Source organism: Sebastes fasciatus, chromosome 10, assembly GCF_043250625.1.
Source record: "Sebastes fasciatus isolate fSebFas1 chromosome 10, fSebFas1.pri, whole genome shotgun sequence".
In the NCBI taxonomy this organism is placed as follows: domain Eukaryota; kingdom Metazoa; phylum Chordata; class Actinopteri; order Perciformes; family Sebastidae; genus Sebastes; species Sebastes fasciatus.
Window position 1 is genome coordinate 23,925,347 of NC_133804.1, and position 22,553 is coordinate 23,947,899.

The 22,553-nt window shown below is 41.4% G+C and overlaps 1 long non-coding RNA gene across 3 annotated transcripts in view; it reads right to left on the reverse strand.

Annotated features, from left to right (window-relative positions):
• Window positions 1-7,350: 7,350 nt before the first annotated feature.
• LOC141775575 (uncharacterized) overlaps window positions 7,351-22,553 on the reverse strand; it is a 99,984-nt gene continuing 84,781 nt past the window's right edge. The window contains exons 3-5 of one of the 3 annotated variants that reach the window (XR_012595623.1): window positions 22,161-22,262; window positions 21,983-22,056; window positions 7,351-7,773 (exon numbers count right to left, since the gene is read on the reverse strand). This is a non-coding gene — a long non-coding RNA (uncharacterized LOC141775575). Of the gene's footprint in view, window positions 7,774-21,160; window positions 22,057-22,160; window positions 22,263-22,553 lie in introns of those variants that run through there. The other 2 variants (XR_012595622.1, XR_012595621.1) reach the window with 2 other exon arrangements.

Sequence of the window (22,553 nt, forward strand, 5' to 3'; positions counted from 1 at the left end):
TTTTGAACTTGAATCAGGGCAAAGTCGAACAGAAACCGCGGGCATAGATTTCTTTTAATGATCTGCATTAACATTTTTGCTTTTAACGTTTAATAAAGTTCCTCCTTCACTTTTGGCGAGTTCCGTTTTTTTAATTTCAGATGAAGGATTAAGAGGTTTCTCCTCTTTGGGCTGAGAAAATCCAACCCAACCTTTGATCCTTTCAAGCCCTTTCAAGTCCAAACGGATAACGTTTAAACTACACTGTGCTGAAACTCAAAAACAAGGTTGTTTTTGAGAAGCTGACATTTTAAAGATTTTTACCCAAGGATGTTGTTCCCATAGAAAAGAACACGTAGCTGTGATTTTGGTGTTTTTCTTTAAAGGTTTACACTGACAGTTACGTGTTCAGTGTGTTTGATGACCCTTTGATGAGGCTATTAAAGTGGCAGTAGGAAGAATGTTTTTGGCATCATTGGGCAAAAATGTCATAACCTTTCAGCATATTGTAATTCATGTGTTCTAAGAGAAAACTAGACTCCTCATGGCTCTGTTTTCAGGCTTTAAAAAAGCCCATGACGGGAGAAAGACCAATCACAGGTCATTTCAGAGAGAGGGCATTTCTATTGGCTGTTCATTCAAAGGAGGCAGCTGTCAATCACTCGCAAACTCCCATCAAACAGTCAAATTATGCAGCGCTGATCAAATATGAATTAAAGCTGCAGTCGGTAGAAATGGAGTAAATATGATTAAAAAAAGTTATTTTTATAAAACGGTCACTATATCCTGACAGTAGTGTATGAGACAGGTAATCTGAATAAATCATGTGTCTCTGTGTCCTTCAGTGCTCCTAATGGTATCTGCAAGATTTCACATACCGGAGGAAAACAACCAGTCAAAGCTGATCTGGCTGGTGGGCAGTGCTTGGTATTTCCTCAACTGATCTCAACATGGCTGCCGGGTCACAAACTTTCTCATTTTACAGCTAAACAGCACACTATAAGATGTTTCTGAAAACATTTCATGCGAGAAATAGGCATTACAGTAACAGAATATTGATTCATATTTGATCAACGCTGCGTAGTTTGATCGGAGTTTGTGAGCGATTGGCAGCTGCTCAGAGACGGCAGGCTCCAGCTCGGCTCTGATTGGTTGTTTTCCTCCTGCTGTGAAATCTTGCAGATGCCATTAGGAGCACCGGAGGACACAGAGGCACACAATTTTTTTTTTTCATGCATTACTGTCATGATAGTGACTGTTTTATAAAAAATAATCTTTTTTAATCATATTTGCCCCATTTCTACCAACTGCTGCTTTCATACCTAATATCAGGGCATCATATCTTTCCTGAAAAACACTCATTTTGTAGATGGTGTTTCTTTTTTCACCTGGCACGTTGTGTCTTTGCCTCGCGGCTTTAATCACTCTGACTCCTCACCCTTCCAAGGCTTCTCCTTGTCCTTGTGATGTGATGAAAAGCCTTCGGGGGGAGGAACCAGACAAAGTGGAGTGAGCCGGGCTTTGATCAAACCCTGGCTCAAACGCTTGATACACTCATAAAATTCACGATGATTCCTTTTTTTGGACCAGCGTTTAGCCAATGGCAATTCCAGATGTTTCCTGGGTGTCCCGCAGAGTGAGAGAGGGGGTTAACACGGGCAACGTGACCTCGGGGCAACCTGTAAATCCAGGCGAACAGTGATAACATGTAACACACACTGTGAATCAGCCTTGTAAGCTGTTGCCCTCCTGACACAAAGTTCCACTCATTTGGAAAATATCAAAGCAGAACCTTCCTGTAGTAGGACAATTGGGTTTGTAGCACGTTCTGACTGATTGCAACACTATAATCATGTGGAAAGATCGCTATATCACATCTGTGTGCACCAGCCAGGAGCGCCCACCCTCCGACTGTGTGACCTGACAAGGAAAGACTAACAGGCGTTTCCAGGCCTTTTCAAGCCGTGCAGCAGAGCAAGGACGCAGCACTGATAATAAATCTGAGTAAAACTGAATGTGATGACATGCTGGGACAATGACCAAAGTATGAACAAGATTTAATTTCAGTTATTCATCCAAGGGGAATTCATGAGGACTTTGATTGCACCGAGTAACCCCAACCAAACAATAAGTCACTTCAATTCAATTGTCTTAAAATTAGAAAATTAAAACCTCGTGCCTCCATTTAAAGTAGAAGTGATGATGGTTGATGAGATGATGACAATGCATCTTGATCAAAATTAGCATTTTGACATGCTGTGACAATGATAAAAGAATATTTAAAGCTTTTCATCTGAAGGGAGTTAAACTGTAAAATGAAATCTAAAAAATTCAGTTAATCATATACTCAATGTTAAAGCTGAAATCTGTAACTTGCCGCTCACTCCAACTGTGATAGAAAATCAAAGTTCAAACTGCAGCGAAGGCGGAAAGCCTGATGTTCATTTGAAAACGATGTGGCAGCCAGTAAAGTGTGACACTCCTACTGGATTTATATACTGATACTATAAATGTGTGACAATAGAAACGTAGTGTGAAAATTACTTCCAGTATGCAGGATCTGTTTTGAACAGACATTCGCATTGTCAAGTAAGGTTTTATTCCATAGCCTGGTTTCAGCACGGCAAGGTCCACAACGTGGTGGTCCATTGTCATTCCTCTGGGCCGAGCCCAACTGGACCCCACGGGTCGCCGATGAGCTCCTTCAATGTCGACACATTCTCACGTCAAATACTGCCGCTTGGTCAGGCATTGGAGACCGACGCACGGGGTTCCCCTCTTGCATTACGTTTGAATGGACCAGGGACGGCGTGTCAATATAAGCTGGTTACATGCATAGTGTCCTTTCAAAATAAACTTCCGTTTTCACAGGAAGTTAGGTTTAGGCAACACAACCATGTTGACCATGTTCATGTTTGACCCATCCACCAGCCCTAAGAGTGGACTCTGACGCTATTAATACTACGTCACTTGCTCCGACCTTCGAATAACGCTGCAGATGGGTTTACATTGGAGTTAGTTGAAAGCCTGGTTCGTCACATACTGTTGTTAAAGGGTACCTCCGCGCGCCGGTTTCCGATGCCCAGGGGCGCTGCCCAACGCTGACCAATTGGCGCTGTCCAATCGGCACTGCCCAATCGGCGGTATTTAGCAAGTTGGGAGTGTGACAGGGTCGTCCACTCCTGGCTCCAGTAAGGGGCCCTGGTCTTCCTAATCCAGACACAGTAGCCTGATTTCAAAGTTGCAGCTCCATCAAGGTTCGGGGTGGGAGTGACTCACTGCCCCAAGTGAAGGAGTTTATGTATCTTGTTTACGATAGACGATAAATGGCATAGACGAATGCATCATTGCCAAATGAGACGTTATGCAGACACTGTACCATACTGTCATGGTGAATAGGGAACCGAAAGAAGGTGATCGCAGATTCAAGTGGCTAAAACAAGCTTCATTGGAAGGGTTTTTGAGCTCTGACATCTGAAAGAACATCAGAGTAAAACTTCTTTGGGTTGAAAGGACTGGTGGTTAGCTAGGACGTTAGGGAGTCGCCTCCTGGGCACCTCACTGTGGAGGTTTTCCAGGCACAATCTGGGCAGACCCAGAACACGCTGGAGGATTACATATGCATAAAGGACACCTCGGGATCCCCCAGGAAGAGCTGGTGGATGGGGCAAGTCAAACTGAACTGCAACTAGTTTCTTCCTCTTGTTTTAAGCAAATTCTAAATGCCAAATGAAGGCGAAACAATTTTACAGTGCAGTCATAACTCATCACATAGTTTAAATTTGTAAACATGAGGCGATGTTTACATTTGGAATACGTTTTGTCTCTGTTTTGAAAAAGCCATTAACAAGAAGCGAGTGTTGTGAAGGTCCCATTAGCACCGCTGTCATCTCCGAACCTTCTCATTCATTACCCTGACATTTGTGTCAAACTCATCTGAGTGGCAGTTGCTCATCATCCCAGCATGCAACATGCCATTTAGAGATAAGAGACAATCATACAGTGCATACAATGTGTAATTGAGGCTCTTTCTATGACCCTGACAGAGCCATTTTTGTCTAATCTGTATCCCTTAACAGCTATTAATATCTCATCACCTGCCAAATGATATGTTTACATTAATTAAAGGAGCTATTAACACCAGTGATGAACCGTATCACGTGAGGGAGATTCGTTGTCAACTTTAGCAGCGTCCCAATCTCGTCTCCTCCACGCGACAGGCCCAGATGGCGAGGTCTGTTAAAGATAGCTTGGCTTTTTCGCTATTTATCTCGCCCTCACCGAGCCTGGGGAGCTCTAGCATCTCTCTCTAAACCTCACAGCACATAGGCTTCACTTCACACCTTTTGTGAAACAAGCCACCCTCGGTGCCTTTGGCTACGAGAACTGTTCATTACAGAGGAGTGAGACTGCGTGGCGAGAGAGCTCGCAACCTGTTTGACACATTTCTCTGTGGGTGTAATTGCATTTCCTGTTTCCCTGTTGTTTAATTTCGGAAAAATGCCAAAGCTCTCCCAATTAAACCCAGGGCGACTCTATTTTGCAGTACATTCTCTCTCTGTTTTCCTCTCTTTCTAGCTCCCCATCTCTCTCCCTCCTCCTCCCCCTGTTGGCTCAAGTTGGTCAGTAATGCGTGGACAAGAGGGATCCAGACAAATTCCGTCACAGCTCACAGCTTCATGCATCCAAAAGCCTTTCTGCACTCAAGATGTTTTCCAAGGTACTGTTGTCAGTTAGTAAAATATTTGTCTCCAGATACTGGGCTCATAAAACCTGCAAACTTGACCCACAAAAGATGAAAAAGTGCCTTTTTTAATGTTTTTTTCTCAGTTGAGCGTGATTTCAGCCCTTGCATGAACCCAAATCAGTTGACTTGGAATTTGCATTGTATAAGGATGTGCAATTAATTGTTATTCTGTCGGCTCTTTGATAACAATATGTTCCTTCAGGCTTTTGGGAACTGAGTGAATGCACACTGCATTACATTTTAATGAGTTGATTAAGATTTAATATTTGAATGTATTAGAAAAACATCCTGTGAAAGTATTCAGTCAAATTATACCATATGGACAGCCTCCTATAGTACTGCGACGCATGTCCACAAAAAAAATGTTGAGAGATCATCACCATCTTCCTTTGAAAAAAAGGTGACACTAATATCAGTAATTAAGTGTGCTGCATACTTCTACTGCATATAGCAAGACCATGGCAACACAGCCATTCACCAGCAACATCCCCTGTAATCTAATGTGCTTCACGGGTCAGTGGCAGCTATTCATACAGTTTAAAGGTTACCGTGTCCTTTGATGCAAAAAATGATGAGTTTGACAGGGGATTAGATCACCTACTTCTACTTGCTTACTGAATTTGCATCATATTACACAGACCTTGAATACAAGCAGCCAAGTGGCAAAAAAACTTTCCATAGCTGTAATTTCAAGTCAGATACAGTATATCAGGAATTTCTGAAAGCATCAATATCTCCAACTTGGTGAAGAGAACTACATAAATATCAATAAACCAGTGACAAAAAGGATGGATCTAAATTAAATACAATATTAATACTACTACAATTGATTTAGTTAATTACAAATGGGGTTATAGACTATTTGCATGTAGTTTCACACTGATACAAATATGTGACATGACAAAAAGCACATATTATAGGTTTAAAAGCCATTTATCTGGTGCGTTTAGCAGACAGCAATGGGGCTAATCAATTTAAAATGATGCATAAACGCTCTCTAGTCTGAATAACAAGAGGTTTTCTCATTCTTCCCATTTTACTGACATGGTATGAATGCAGCATTATAGCTCCACCTGGCAAAATGTGTGAGGTTTTCTGGTCCAGACTGAAGCTAAAAGGGTCAACTAAGGTTTACTGGTTAATTATTGTTACGATAGTTACACGTTTAACTCCATATTTGTTTATACAACTTATTTAAAATTGATCACAAAGCAGCTGAGATAGTTGTTGTAAATAGAAGAAAGTTACAGGCCTGTCATTGTAGACAAAGCCAACATTACCTGCTTGCCCAGTAAGATAATTACAGTATGAGAATCCTGAAAAGGCCTGCTTGACAAATTTGGCTCTTAGCTAATAGTTCCTTGCCAGACCTTTAATTCTTTACAGTGTTGTGTGCCATGAGGGGAGGTGGGGAAGAAGAGGTTATTCTGCGAGGATCCGCTGTGCACACAGGCATGCTGGACCAAGCTGCTTCTAATTAGCGAGCACAAAGACACCCGCCACCCGAACACGTCCAGTCCAAGGGAAGTTTGGCATGCACCAATCTGGATGAAAAGCATTCCATCGCTAACAGTGTGGAGCTCTGGAAAACAACCCAGACTGAAAAAATACCAAGCAGAGGAGGATAAGGGATGAGATGGCAGTGCTGTTATGTGAGGATAGAGGGGGTAGTGTGCAGGATGCTTTAGGCTAAGGGGTGGTCCTACCGCTGCTGTACCTTAAAACAAAGCACTTTAAAGACGGCTGTCATGTAATTGGCAGGAACTGGATGTAACACATAATGAATAATTTAACTCCATGGGGGCAGGCGGGCTGTCGCATGGCTGTCATCACATATTGACATGTGAATAACATGTGTCACCACAAACAGAAACACTCACATTTAGTGCTGTTATGTATTTATTTTGACTATAAAAAAGATAGAAAAATCAGGGGAAAATCAGATTTTAAAAATATCTTTGCAACAAAAAAAGACTCCATAGTTTACCAATTTCTTACCTTTTTAAAAAAAGGTATGGCAGCAACACCCAGTTCTGAAGAGTGACGCCAATGCGGAAATGCCTTCAACTTGCATGTGTTCTAATAGCCAGCAGGGGGCGACTCCCAAAGGCCACTCCAAAAATGAGCTTCATTGGAAGGGTTCTGGGCCCATCCTTACAGAAAGGATGACGTCTGAAAGGACGTCAGAGTAAAGCCACTGCTTCTTTGGGATGAAAGGAGCTAGTTGGTGATGGCTTCTTTATGGTCTCAATCGCTAGTTTCAAGTCTTCTCCGAGAGTCAAATAGACCAAAAAGCAGGGTACGCTTTAGGGCGTGGCTACCTTGTGATTGATAGGTCGCTACCGCGGCGTTGTCCGGTTTGGGAGTTATCTGCATTTTTGTCTTAGAAATTTAACCCTTTCACAGTGTGTTTTCAGTTCATGACAGTTAAATGGAACATTTTGGTTGCCTAAAATTGTCTTATTCAGCATTCGGTTGCACTTAGCTCCACCCTCTCATGTCACCTCTGGTTGCCAAAAATCCAAGACGGTAACGGCCAAAATACGACACGATATGATACGATACAACTTTATTGTCAGTTTGCACTGAAATTCATTTTGCATCCACAGGCAGCTCAGTTTGAAAAAAAGTACACATACAATAGACATACTGTTACCATAAACAGACAGACAAAAAAACAAAACACATCACAATTATTCATACATAACACATTACAAAATTACCATCTGTCCTCTGGAATTACATGTCTTTAGCAGCACATTAATTATTATTTAGCAACAAAATGGACTGATGGACAAGAGCGTTCTTTAGCCTGATGCGGTTAAATGTAGAATCGCCTGATGCGGTTAAAAAGAGGGACTCTGAATCGCCTCTTGGAGGGCAGAAGTTGATATTCCCCATTTAAAACATGTAAAATGCTGAACTCGAGGCTTCAAAACCGCAGATCACAATCCACGGTCACGGTGACTACGTCCACTTCTTTTATACAGTCTAGTTACTTAGCGCAGTGGTTCCCAACCTGGTGTCAGGACCTTCCATTCCTCCTCCTGGGAACAATAATCTCTCTGTGAGGTATGGCCTGTGCTGTGCCACCGTGCTGACAGTCCGCATGACAAATATTGAACCAAGACGAAAAAAATGATCTTCATTCGAAGTGAAATGCCACAATGTCGTGCCCTTGAGAGACAGAAATGATTACTGCATGTGGCCCCCGCATCATCGGCAGGCATTTGCTGACAATAGCAGGAACAAAGACCTTGCAGACGACAGGAGTGGTCTTTGACTCTCCTGTTCCATTACCGCATGGCACTGATCCAATCCCACAAAGCAGCACAGGGCCGTCCACAAAGGCAGAGCTCTGTTTACAATGCGGGCATCTGCAGCACCAGAGGATGTGTGCAGTAGTTGTGGGCAGCAATTATGGGCGATAGCTTGTGTGTGATTAGTTCTTTATGTTTTGTCAAAGTGCAGAAAAGTGTAGGAGTGTATCATGTTGCTCTATTTAGAGCAATCACATGAGGAGCCGGACCTTCCACACAACAAAGAGATGTCTTTCAACAGAAAAAAGAGCAAAAGGCCCACAAAAGGCCAACTCCGAGAGACTAAACTGGATTATGGATAATGCGTTGCATAAGATGTGGTATATTTATGAGTTGCAGTTGTATCACTATGCCTTCACAATATGGGTGTGACCCAATATTTTATAAATATTGATAGAAAACAGTAAAATAATCCCACTGACAGGGTGGCATGGTTGGAGAAACTGCACTAAATCTCCAAAGTTTTAAAGCAACTGAACTTCTCTTGACTCAAAAAATTACTTCTCTTGGAAAAATTACCACTTTTCAATTTTTTGATTTAAACCCCAGGCAGTCTGCCTCGCTACGTTTTCTCTCTTTTAATTGACTGTGCGAGACACCCTTTATCCTGAGCACACGGGTCCGGTTCAGGAAATATTCATTGTACTATAAAGTGATATAAAACATTCATAAACAATCCCCGGCTGAACTCAGTGTCTTCGCCTGGGAAGGCGGCTGAGCAGTAGTTCATAATGCATACTGATGGATTGGGGTTCTTTGTCTTTGAACTCTTCTAGGAAATCTGACTGAGCATACTAATACACCTCATTAACATACAGTTTTTGGTTATAGGGATCACATAAAACATAGTGAGACAGAGCTAGCCGTTAGTGCTCTTAAAGTCTAGAAGATTTAGTGTTTCAAAGTGCTTTTATAACAATATAAGAGCAGGTATTACCTTCCAGTTAAAAATGGAGCGCCATCAGTTTTTTGCCACCTCATGACTGCAGGTTAAACCATGAGCAACTGATCGCTATATGAGATCATTAACTCCGCGCAATATCACTTATCAAAACAACCCCTTGGCCACTTTTCTACAGTGTCTAAACTCTTAAGCAGATGTGCAAAACTGTGACTTGACTCTGCATACGTGCAATGAATTAAAAGTGGACAGAGTAAAGGAAATTAAAAGTAGGTTATATAAATAAAAGATCCTGGTGGCTGGGATATTAGCATTGGGCTATGCGATTGAGAATTTTTTTTTGAGATGGTAAATGGTAAATGGACTTGGACTTATATAGCGCTTTTCTAGTCTTCCGACCACTCAAAGCGCTTTACACTACATGTCAGTATTCACCCATTCACACACACATTCATACACTGATGGCAGAGGCTACTAAGGTGCCAACTTTGCCCATCAGGATTTAATCTAAATACTCATTCACACACCGATGGCTATGCCTCCGGGAGCAATTTGGGGTTAAGTGTCTTGCTCAAGGACACATCGACATGTGACCCGGAGCAGCCGGGGATCGAACCACCGATCTTCCGATTGGTGGACAACCTGCTCTACCCTCTGAGCCACAGCCGCCCTCCAATTATATCAATATATGGCAAAATAATATGTAAAATCACAAATACAACAGGCAAATTGATTAATTTGTTCATTTCAGTGACTTGTGTTCCATTGTTATGTTATGAAAGAGTACTCCAGTGCTTTAGTATTGCCTAAACCTAACCCCGAAGCAGCAGAGGCCAAGATATCCTAAATTTTAGTCCTTTGGGTCAAGATTTTACCACAGTTTTGTTACGTAACTTTCGTACTTAAATAGTTACATAATATGTAGTTATTTAGCATACTTATTTTAACACAAGCCACAACCTTTTCCTAAACCTAACCACATAGTTTTGTTGCGTAAGTAACCCTAAAAACTAAGTAAACCTACGTTGGAAGTTTATTTTGAAAAGAGACTGTGTGCATGTAACGAGCGGAAACAGACCAAACTGACACGCCGTTGAAAAGTGATGCTAGAGGATAGCTACTGTAGAGCGTCATAGTTTGGAAGTGTAGGGCCCACTGATCAAGCTACAGTATTTGATCAGTTGGGAGTGAGTATGTATTGCAGACAGTAAATGATAATATTGAATTATTGTCCAGACTTAGTATGAGACTTATGCGTCTTAGAATACTTTTGATTGTCACATATTATGAATATTTGGACAAGGTTAGTACATACTGAGATGATATAGAGACAACAGTGTGCAATGAGACGGTGTGAAACCGAAGCATCATACATTGTATTTCACTCCACATACAGTACACTCAGCAGTCTGAAGCTGTGGGTGATTCAGCAGCACATCACAGAGTACAGCTGCAGGGCAAAGTGTAGGCAGCCACCAACAGAGAAGTGGTCAAGCATAAAATAAGAAAGGTATACATTTAGCTTTTTTGGACCAGCAGTTATACGTATATTTTGACTCAAAGGCTCCACTGCTGTATGATGCATGTTCCATAATGACCAAAAGTTCCATAATGTACAATAATTTGACCATTTTGTGACGCTTACAATTCATAGTGTGGTTATAGTCTGCACTATCTCATTTCAAATCATTTCCGGATGAATCCTACATCTATGTTCATGCATCTCTTCTCATGTGACCTCTTTCCAGCCAGTCATGCTTGGTGTAGACTATGATGTTGATGAATGCGACTCAAGAGAATGACTGTTCAACGCTCATTTGAAGAGAGTTTGCACGAGAGATAGCTTTGAACGCACCAGTAAGCCCAGTTATTTATTTAATAAAGTTTATGGCCTTAACATTTCCCACCTGGCAACGCTGACCTCAAACATAGAGCAAGTCAACAGTTTAACCACCGAACCGAAATCAGGTTGTAAGGAGTTTTAAACTGCAGGTAAACCTCAGCAGCAGTACTTGCAACAGTTGCTAGTGTGTTCAGACTGAATGCAAAGAAAATGTTCAGCTTGCGTTATTCGTGTGAATGTACCAGCTGTACAGATGTTAGCTGTGGCTAGCTAGTAATCAACTGTCCTTGACGACCTGCTTGATATGCCTCACGATACTTTGAGTCATAAAGCCTCAGGATGAGAAAAATGTTATAACATTTCATTTTTGTATTATCAGGAGTGTATTACCACTGACTTGAAAAAGACACCCATTTTGGTTTAATATTCATAATTTCTTGTCTAGTAGCTTGTAGTAACAGGAAATATTTTAGAATATATCACTCAGCAAAAAACATTCCTATAAAATCCATCAAATAAAGAATCTGGAAGCTTTTTTTTCAACATGTTTTAGTTGAAATTTAACTCTCGTTTTTGCATTGCAAGATAAAAATGATTGGAAATAGAAATGTCTGGGTTGATTTTAAGTTAGCATCTGCAATTACTCATTCCACCTGCGACTGAGATGACAACAATAATGGATCGTGTGTAGTAGAACCGGAATTCCTGTAGCTGAAAGGTGTCAGATATTGCACCAATAAACAGGGCTGTACAGACATTGCAGCAGAACAAGCCTGCTGAGCAGTGTGTGATAAAGCGTGCAGAGCAGAGGGCACAGCACTCTGTTAAACACAGACTGCAGCACCTTGTGTAGCCCCAGAGAGGCAAGAGGACAAGCCCTCTGCTCCCTTCTGAAGACCCAGCTAACTCGGGCCGACACCGACACTACAGCAGCCAGAGGGTCCTCACTTCAGCGGCTGACACAAGCTGGAGAGCAGCCATTACCGTGTGCCTAAGGGGGGGAAAAATCCTCCCCTCACCGAAGGAGAGCAGCCTCTGTGAGGATAGCGGGGACATTAGCAAGTGTCAAGATGGGGAGCTGATCCAAGCGCGGCAGCAAATGGAGTGAGAGGAAAGTGATTCGGGCCGACATGCGATGATGTGCCCGGAAAAGTGTCTCTTTTTCTGTGCAAGTGATATAAAGACTGGTGTCAAAGTCGCTCATGTCATTTTCTTTAGTCAAGGAGTATGCTGGCAATAGGCGGTTGAGTGAATGGACTTTATGTCTGTCGTGACGAGTGAGTTTCCTAATTTGTGTTCGAAACCTTTAAAAATGGACAAAGATAATTGTAACTGGTGTGACCGCAGGCTGGATGTGTTTTACGCCAACTGATCATACACTGTACGGCTCTGAGTACACTGGTCTGATATACTGCTGAGCACCAGTTACCGCTGGATTACTCCATATTTATACAATCTGTTCCTCCTCCTACTCACTCTCCTAAACACACCAGGAGAGACTGCACAGTCAAGGCTTTGTCTTCCGTCTGGATGTGCATTAAGGTAATTAAAAAAAACTCACGTCTGAGCTCACCAGAAAGATTATTTCCTGAGTCAGGGAGCGGCCTTCAATCTTAACAATGAGACTCTCCGGGTTATTGAAATAAATCTATTTCTTGTCTAATTAATAATCTTAAATAAGAGCGTGTTTTCAGCAGTTAAAAGGAACAGAAATGTCTCCAAACAGATGTATTCGACACCAGAGACGTCCATAAGTAAGAAATTTATGTAAATTTTAACTGTGTAAACTAATATTTGTCTAGATGACTATAAATTATTTATGAACTGGAAAGATAATCAACAAAAATGAAATTGAAATTACCCGTTTTTATCTCACTTATCTATCACATGGGTGAGGTTTACTGTATTAAAGGTACAGTGTGTAGGATTTGGTGGCATCTAGTGGTGTGGTTACAGATTGCAACCAACTGAGTTTCCCTCCGCTCACTCCTCCCTTTCCAACACTGCGGTAACGTGAGCTGACGAGTGCAAAACTCGCCTCGCTCAGAGGCCATCCTTACCATAATAACACTACTTTAGGAGCAACGGAAGTCAGACGGCGGCTGGCGGTACCACGGTTTTGCACTCTGCAGCTCACGTTACCGCAGTTTCATGAGCATGTCGGAGAACTGGTGGCCTTCAGGTAACGTAAAAAAACGTGAAAGTCTCTCTCTAGAGCCAGTCTTTGGTTCGTCTGTTTTGGGCTACTGTAGAAACATCGTGGACTCCGTGAAGAGGACCCGCTCCCTATGTAGATATTAAGGGCTCATTCTAGGCTAACGAAAACACAATTCTTAGTTTCAGGTGTTACACACTGTTCCTTTAAGAGAGAGCAACATGCAAATTAGTTTCATTTACTTTATGTTTAGAAATATTAGGAACTTGTAATTATGCACTCAGCATGCAGAAAACTACAGTTAACGAAACCTAGAGATTTTGACGTCATTTGGAGCCAGAGTCTGCGCAGTAGTGATCAGGGAGCTGGAGCCGCGGTGTTGAGGTCTCGCCCACACACACGCCCGAGCCAATCACGAACAGAGCACGGCCACAGCTTGCTAGCGTTAGCCACCTAGCTGCTACGTTATCCCCATAACTGTATTTATGATCAATATTAACCCAATATTGTATAAGTGAACTGATATAAATTGCTGAATGTATTATACGGCATGGCACACACAACACAACTTTAAGCTCTGTGATTGGATGTTCAAGATCTTCGTGGGAGTTGTACTTGACTTCTTTCCTTCTGTTTTGTAAGTGCAAAGAACCACATATTTTCTTACGAGGTTGCTCATGTTTTGTACTAATAATTTAACTGGGAGAATTTCATATTCACTGAATCCAAGAAAATGCAGAACTTCTGCTTCTGGACCCCAGCACGCCTCAAATAACCCCCTTGCTACTGTATTATCTTTGCTGGTAGGAAAAAGTACTCCTCATACTTGGCATGCACAGAGCATATATTGTATGATTTGTATTTTAAGACATTGTGCTCATTTCAGTGTCTTTCATTAGACTGGGCAAGCTAGAACTCTTCATATTGCTGAGTTGTGATCAGCTCACATCAAACACTCGTACCGCAGCAAGCTTTATTCAATATTCCCCTGCCCTTGAAAATTCTATTATAGAAATCCATTTGGTGGACTGAAATGACTTATTCCCTGAAGCCTCTGAACCACTGCAGAGCTGGTCAGACCAGCAGACGTGTGGCAGTTTCCCACTCAGACATAATGACAGGCGCATGGCGCAAAGTGACAGGTCGACACCTCGCCTCCCCGTAGAGAGGTCACAAGGAAGGTGGCGACACTTCTTGTCTCTTCAGGCGTCATCAGATGCTGGTTGCGGACGGACACGCAATCAATACGGCTTGACAAACGATGTAGGTGTCAGGGCCGCCTGAAAGACACGCTGGCTTAACGATAAAAGTAATTTCTTAAGAAAGTAAGATGGCTTGTTTCATTAAGCTTTGACACTATCCATTAAGTTTAGAAATATGGCTTGTAATTACACATATTGGATCCGTTACAACCATTTCCTTCAGGGTTTGGCTTCATTAAAGGGACTGTGGATTTAAAAGTCCTGGAGGTCCGTGGTTTAAATCGCTGCAGTTAAACTTACAGGGTCAAAGTCTGATCTGGGCTGTTTTTATTTGGCCAAACCACTTAAAGGTAATTACTAAGCATATTGTGGCCATCACTCAGAATACCCACAATGCATTTCCACAGTCCAATAAGGGAACATTAGAAGCACGGTGGAAACATCACACACCTATTAACCCTCGTTCTTTGAATCATTTAGGATTCCCAGGAAAGCCATAGAATGTACAACCCTGTTGCTCTTGTCTAAATGTCTTTCACCTGGGGCACAAAGGGCTAGCAAAGGGGCACAGGTTGCCACACTGATGGCTGGTTGTAGGAAAATATTAAAGAGCAACTTAACGCCAGGCTGAAAAGCAGTGTTTTACTGCCCTCTCTGGTTGAAAGTTTCAATTCAATTTCACCTCTCTGGTTAGGTGTGATCTTCTCTTTTGCACCTGTAACCACAGTGTTGTCACAGTGTACCAACACACCCTGGGTACACTTCTACATCCATGCAGCAAGGGGAAAAGTTAAACCACTAGAGGTCAGTAAAAACAAGATTTTACCATTGTTGTAGTTAGCATTCAGCTTAAAACTGTCCCGAATTGCCTGTTTCTATAGTGTACTGGATGTGATGTGATTCAAACAAACAATGACAATATTGTCATTCTATTATTCCCAGTGCAGCTCTGACACCTGTTCTTTTTACTTGATATAGTGAAGTCTATTATTCTGTTTGGCAGATATCAGCAAACTCCAAAAGTTCATTTTCTCAGTGATTCACATGTGAATTTTATTGTTATGCAAGCCAGCTGTTCAGGGACTCAAGGGACCTCACTCTCAGTATGTAAACCTGAACCTCCAGCGCTGTATTTACACAGCTATATGAGATGTTATTCAAGTTATCCCATACAATATGGCTCCTCAGTAAACCGGTCAAAAGGGGAAGAATATTTCACAGCGCTCTGATTGCACCAATAGGAAGCAATCTTGCTACCAACTTCCTAATGTCAGATATTAGTCAGAGAGAAACTGGCAGAGGAAACAATGAGTCATGGACGTTATTTCACTCGGGGACTGGCACAGCTTGACGCCCCCTCACATACACAACCACATTAGCCCATAATGTTAAACTGTAGAGTTGACGTAACGTGACAGGGTGTCAATAATGACAGCATAGCGCGGTGGAGCATTGTGCAGGAAAGAGGGAGAAGTCACCGCAGCGTTATTGAATGTGACATGGGCTTCTCTCCATGTGCAGCTGTACAGATGCTGGCCCGTAAAGAGCCACGAAGACTGAAGATTAATGTATGGGCTGACACACTGAGATTAATCAAGGGCAGCAGTAGATCTGGGTATCTGTTTCTAATCATACAGTGTATTCTTGCCATAACTGTTTTAAGGATGGAAAGTATTTGGTGACCTCACCCTGACAGTCAGGGAAAGAATGTACTATTGAGCTTTGTTTTTTATTTGTCCTGGTCTTTTTTTGATCATTTATTGTTTTTCACCTGTTTGATTCTTTATTTTCTGACTTACTTTAGTTTTAATTAAGTTTTATTTTATTATTATTATTTAATTATTTATTATTTTTGATGACCTTTGGACCGCATTTTCTGTACAAAATGTTCAGCAGACACGCAGACCATCATTGTAAACAGGCTGGTCTCAAACACTGTTCGAAGCTATACTATAGGAAAAGTAATGCAATGTAATTTGTGTATATCCCACAAAATCAATTTTTGTGTATTGAACGTAATTGTGAGCCAGGAAATATGAATAGCGTTGAACGCCGCGTAGGAAAGAGGTCGGGTGGATGAGTGGGTCAAAAAATACCGGACTTTTCCCAGGAGACCGGCGTTCGTGTCCCGTGTGAAACCAGAATCAATTAATGTTGATTTATTTGTCACGTAAGTTACATACTTAAGTTATTTTAAGCCAAACCACAATCTTTTCCTAAACCTAACCAAGTAGTTTTGTTGCCTAAACCTAAGGAAGTTGTTTACTGTGAAGACGGAAGTTTATTTTGAAAATACTGTATGCATTTAAAGTGGAGATTGATACGTGTTGCTGGACATTCACAGGAAAACGAACGAAAAAGGAGGAAAACATTTTTCATAAGATATCATACGAACCGTTGTGTGAAAAACACGTTGTTGTAACATAGTGTACTGTAGGTAGGTTGGTTCCTCACCCAGCTAATGCTAATGCCAGTTAATGCCACTCTGAGGCAGGTACTTTTCTATGTTTGTCAAGTTGTAATTTGGCTCTAAGAACCAGTTTCCTCCACTAGAGACCACTTGTTGGCTGATGACTTTTTAAAGCAGTAAGCCGTCCGCTTAGTGGAATGCTGTTCATGTGTGGTGGTTGATAATGATGCATAATAATGGAATTTATCTAGTGGGCAATTTTAGACATGGATTGCAAGTGAGGGAAGAAACAGTGTATATGAAGAATAGGCTGAATGAATTCTTGGGATTAAAGTGCGGAAGAACATAATATATAACTCATCTATAATTACGGTACTGCCATATCTTATAAGATATTCTATACCTAGTAACTTTATAGGGAATGACAACGAATATGAATAAAATACAAAATACTAAGCTCTTCAGATCGAGAGTAGGCTAATCCCTGTGTATCAATACTTTGAGCTTTAACCCTCAGAGAGGCTAAAGACAAGTGCAAGCTAAAAACATGGACAGTAAGTTCTTTAGTTTTTCTATTAACCAAATGCATCTGAATGTGTTGCCTGCTTAAGGTGTGTTCAGACAGATGGCAAAGCAAATATTCACCTTGCTTCATTTATTTACCCAAAACAGCCACATACGACCCAACCCGTTCTCATTCGTCACATACAGACGCTTGGTCAGGTCACTTATGTTTAGGCAACAAAACTACTTGGTTAGGTTTAGTAAAAGATCGTGGTTTGGGTTAAATAAATATTTTTGTTGCGTAACTCCAGTTGCATAGCCTATGTTATGTACTGGATTTTATTTTATTTTATATTTTAGCACTTCCATCCCAACCGCTTGGCCCACTTAAGCGATTGCCTAATCATTTTTTTCTTTATCTCATGTAATTTAACCAATGGCAAAGAAAGCTTTTAAATGTGCGTGTCTGTGAAGCCAAAGACAAATTTCCACACAAGTAGACAAAACAAATGTCTATTTTACCCTGGGCAGGAAAAGGTATTATTTGTCCATGCAGTTTGACTATTCTGGAGGTTTCTCTTCATTTCTCAGTCTTTTTCTCTGCACATACACCCAGTTGTCATTCACCTCAGTGAGTGCTGGACCTCATGTTAAAGCCCTCACACACACGGTAGTGAGAAATTACATCAGCAGAGCCCTGAATCATCTGCGTAAGATGATAAAAAGCCAGGACACTCAATTCACTGGAGACAAAAACAGTGAACTAAGGTTGAACAAGCTGATTAACAAAACTCAGTATAGCAGAAGCTTTTTCCAGAACCAATATGATTACTGCAGACAGGTTTCTGCACAAAGCAGCCATGACCTTCTATTAATGAATTTCAGCCAGCCTGTGATTATCATCTTTAAGAGGCCATGAGGCACTAAGTAAAGATTTAGTGGAGCCCGATCTTATTCAGTCTTGGAGAACTCTTAATTCTTCGACTGGGAGAGTAGCAGCACTGTGAGTCAGCCTTATTTTCCTCCTCTGCCTGTGTAATGGAATCAAACTGGGCTGAGATAATGCCTGAGTTGGCAGTCAGGCACTGTGCCCACATCCTTCAGCACAGGAAGTCGGCCGCTCTCAGAGCAGTGCACTCTTGCCATCTGCTGGTCGGATGTGAACGTGCAGCTCCGTGAGCCGACGCACGGCAGACTGACAGCTGACCTGACCACTTGGCTGTACGCAAATGTTAGAAAAGGTCAGGACATCCTCTTGGCTCAGCTGTCAGATTTGCTGTAGTTTATCTCCGAGGCATTTCCCTCCTTCACAAACACACACACACTTGCAAATCCACCTGCTGTGCTCAACCGCAGCCATGCACTGACAAAGGTTAAGTGCCTTACTCAAGGGGACATTGGCAGTATTTCTTGTTTACTGTGACAGATGCTGCAGCAGTTTAGGGGATTTAAACAGACTTCACTAGTCACAGAATTCTATTACGGCTAGAGGAAATATGTTTTGGTATTACTGTATGTGAAGACATTTTAGTGCTGATTTACTGGATCTTTCTTTAAATTTGTTTCATTATTCAGTCTAAAAAAAAATAAAAAATAATTATTGGCCATTTGACAAGATTGTCCAGCTTGAACTCAGTGTGTTTGCACTGAGACCAGTTCTAAGACCAGTTTTCCCACTGTGCATTTGTCACCTTTCCAAGTGATTTATACAATATTTTACATACAAAGAAATCTTGAACAGTATCAGGTGCACGGTAGTGGCAAGGACAGAAAAAAGCACCGGCATTCACAGATAAAGGGTCTTTTTTTTGTTTATTGTGAGCAAAAAATGTGCCCGCATGTTGTGTATTGAAACACAATTTATATAACTCATCAGGATGGGGTTCAGTAAAACTGTGCTGCAGATTTGACAAACAAAGGTGATGCTCAATTTTAACATACCTTTCAATTTCTTGTGTGCATTTTCTGACCCATTATGCCAACTAGCCTCATGTATTTTTCCAGAAACCATGCAGTTATATCCCTCAGAAACTATTCTTATACAAGCAACAATTTGCAGTATTACTGAGACCTTTTGTTATGCCATCAAATGCTTTATTTTTTGTCATTAAACAAATTCACATAAACCTGTGCCACCGTTTGCTTGAGGCATACATGTTTTATTGCCTAAACTGTGGTCAGAACTAGCGATGTTGAGTTTCATGGTCAGTGCCTTAAAGGTGCTAAAATGTGAGATTGGGAGCATTTCTATTGCCTCCGCACGGCTCTCCACATGGCGACGGCTGAGCCGGCAGCTCGCAGCTAACAGTGCTAACAATGAAAAGTATGGCAACAGTGCTGACAGAGCTAAAAGTGTTAACCTGAGGGGGAACTGGAGGGTAGGTGCTACGCTTTCTTCAACGGTGCCGTCAGTCGGGACGGCGTTATCAGCTGTAAATAAAGTTATTATTATTAACCGCCGTATGCGCACTGCAGAGCGGTGCCCGTGAGCTAGCCCATGGGGCATGCTCACATGCACTAACATGCATGCCCGGCTAGCCTGGCTATGTCAACAAAACATGGACAAACTCGGATTACAACACACAGAGAGGGAGAGTAAATTCACTCTCTGCTCAGTTATTCCTCTATATCTTTACATAGACATTAGTTGTTTGCTGCTATATTAATGCTCTAGATATCATAGAGAACATTTAACCTCTGGGACATCCTGTCCCTATATAGCCAAAAATATGATATAGAAACAGAGGTATAATACTTTAAAACTCTGACTTTGTTCATGAAGGCTGATAATAATAACTTCCCAAAGGCTGTCATGCTGAGCTCTTCATCGACTTTCTGCGGTTCATTTTATTCAACCGCCTTCAGGCTGGAGCCTTTCCTCTCCCAGAGAGAAAAATACCCTGTATGGATTTTCAGTTCATCACATTGACGTGTAATCCACCTGTCTGGTGGTGTTTGGAATAAGTGATAAAAGCCTGGATTCAAAACTCTATTCTACAATTCTGACGATCCTGACCAGTAAATGATCTGTTCACTTCCATCAATTATAGAATGTCCTTAAATCTAAAAATCTCTTTTCTGTGGAAGTCAAAGCACAGTAGTAAAAAATCTTAATTATTGTTTCACATGTGCTTTGTGGAAAGGTGACTAAAACAGAAGTTTTTTTTCATCACTGAGTATCTGTTGGGATCAGAGCTTTGACAGTAAAAACATGACTTTCAGTGAGCGCTGGATGAAAACCTGCCCAACAGCACCCTCTGGCTCCTTCTTAGAAACGATTTTTGCTCCCTGTGCTCTTCGTTACGTTTTTTTGCCAACATGCTGCAAATCTGCTCTATATGTGATATTCAAGGATTAATCACAGAGGAATAAAGCAGAATAGACACATATTCAAATTTTAAATGCAGATCCTTTGGTTACAAACATTACTTTACAACGATTACTGTCAGAAAACATCAATGAGTCACATTTAACTGCTTGTCTTTTAGACTGATAGACCTGTCAGTCAGCTTGGGAATGATAGAAGACTCCAGTCGTGTGTTTTCAGTTTTAGTTATGGGGTTAAAGGGCCTCACTAGAATTTGTGGGCCCCGTGACAACAACTCAACAGGTCAGACACAACATATAATCCCCGGCCTGTTCCTGGGCCTCCTGAATCCTGCAGGGTCCCCCCACATAATGTTTACATTGTGTCTTCAGGTGCAGTTAGAGGTACTACTGAAATATTTCACATTTTTGGAGGATGTTGTTTCTTACCCATTAACTGGAGTTACTACTTACATAATAAGGTCATTGATAATTGAATACTATGCACTAGCATTTTTTATTAATTAAGAACATTTTACTGTTAATGCTCGCTTGCTTTTACATTAGTAACGTTTTAAATGCAGGACATTCACTGTGGTTTTGCTACTTTACTTGAGTAAAGGTTATGAAAAGATTTCTGTTTCACCACTTTTAAGAACAAATAAAACCTTTCAGAACATTAATTTTAATAAAGGATTTGTACCACAACATAAAGACATAAATGACCAGCCTGGTGTCACTCCCAGTGAGTCAAACTGACGCCTGGGCAGTAGCCCTTGGCGTCTTGATACCGATGCACAAAGCAACCTGTAGCGTCTGTATGAGACGCGCCAGGCTTTCAATTAAAGGCCTATACACACCGGCAGCATTTTTTTTCATGCACCGGCATTGGTGTTCCGTGTGAAACCAAAAGTTGAGTTATTTTTAATTTAGACGTTCTGTCACATGTCGCTACGTCACTGAGTCACATGACATTACGTCCTCAAGAGATGTACAAACTATTATCTATTTTCTAACCCTAACCAAGTAGTTTTGTTGCCTAAACCTAACTGTGGCCGTTTCATAACGTTAACCATGTGTTACAACATTAACCACGTGCAAACCTTCTGTGTCTAGATACTACACAATAGACTGCCCCCAGCATCATTATAGGCTTCTGTCTTCTCAAAGTAGCAAAATATGACCGGTAGGGATGAGATCACGTTGCAATAACACGTCCATATGCTTCCTACAGGGTAAGTAAGTAAGAAGGTCGATTCATCAATAAGCTTGACAACATTCTGCTGCAGCAGTCGTTAGAAGAAAATGTTAAATAATGAAGAAAGACTACGACCCTGGAGGGAGCCAGAGGATGACAGAAAACCACTGAGCTGCAAATAATGTCAGACATTCTGTCAGTAAGTCCAAAATGTCCAGATCAAGTCTGAGATGAACAAGGAATCTGTCTAAAAGAATGTGAAGCAGATATTGTTAAACGCAGAGGGATGATCTGTCAACAGGAACCTGTCTGTGTCTCTTGATGCTACTTTATGAAATAAAGTGAGTAACCACTGGTGTGTAAAAATATCAACAATCAATTATCGGAAGCTTGTTTTAGCGTGCATATGTCTCTCACCTGTTCTCATCATTCACACAAGGAAGTTCTTCACTGTTGTGACGGCCGTGGTGCTTTGCAGCATCCTTATCCACCTGAAACATAAAGAAGAAATAGGAAGGAACAAACAAATTTACGAATTTGGCAGTGAGGGACGCTGACGGTTACCGAACCTCGACGCCAAAACTGAAAAACTTACTTCAATACTTTCTCATACTTTAACGTCTGCATGTTGTACATAACTTTCTTTTTATTGGTTTGGAGCCCTGGCAGATACATTTGAACTTTGCCAGGAGATACTCTGGAAACAAAAAACAAACAGGACAGACAATTGTTATGGAAATGTCAGAGGGCTACACACAGTAATACAAGACTTGACAAAAGGAGAGGGCCGAACTCCAGCTGTTGGGGTCCAGCTGGGGTGCCATAGTCCGAAAAATGTCCCATTGGACCGAAACTCCATTTGTCCGACAGCCCGTTATCCTGAAAACAAACACCCAATGTTCCGATGGCCCATTGCTTCAAAAATACAAACTCTTGAACAGAAGCACATGGCTAATTATTATGCAGAATGACGGAGACGATAACGTTA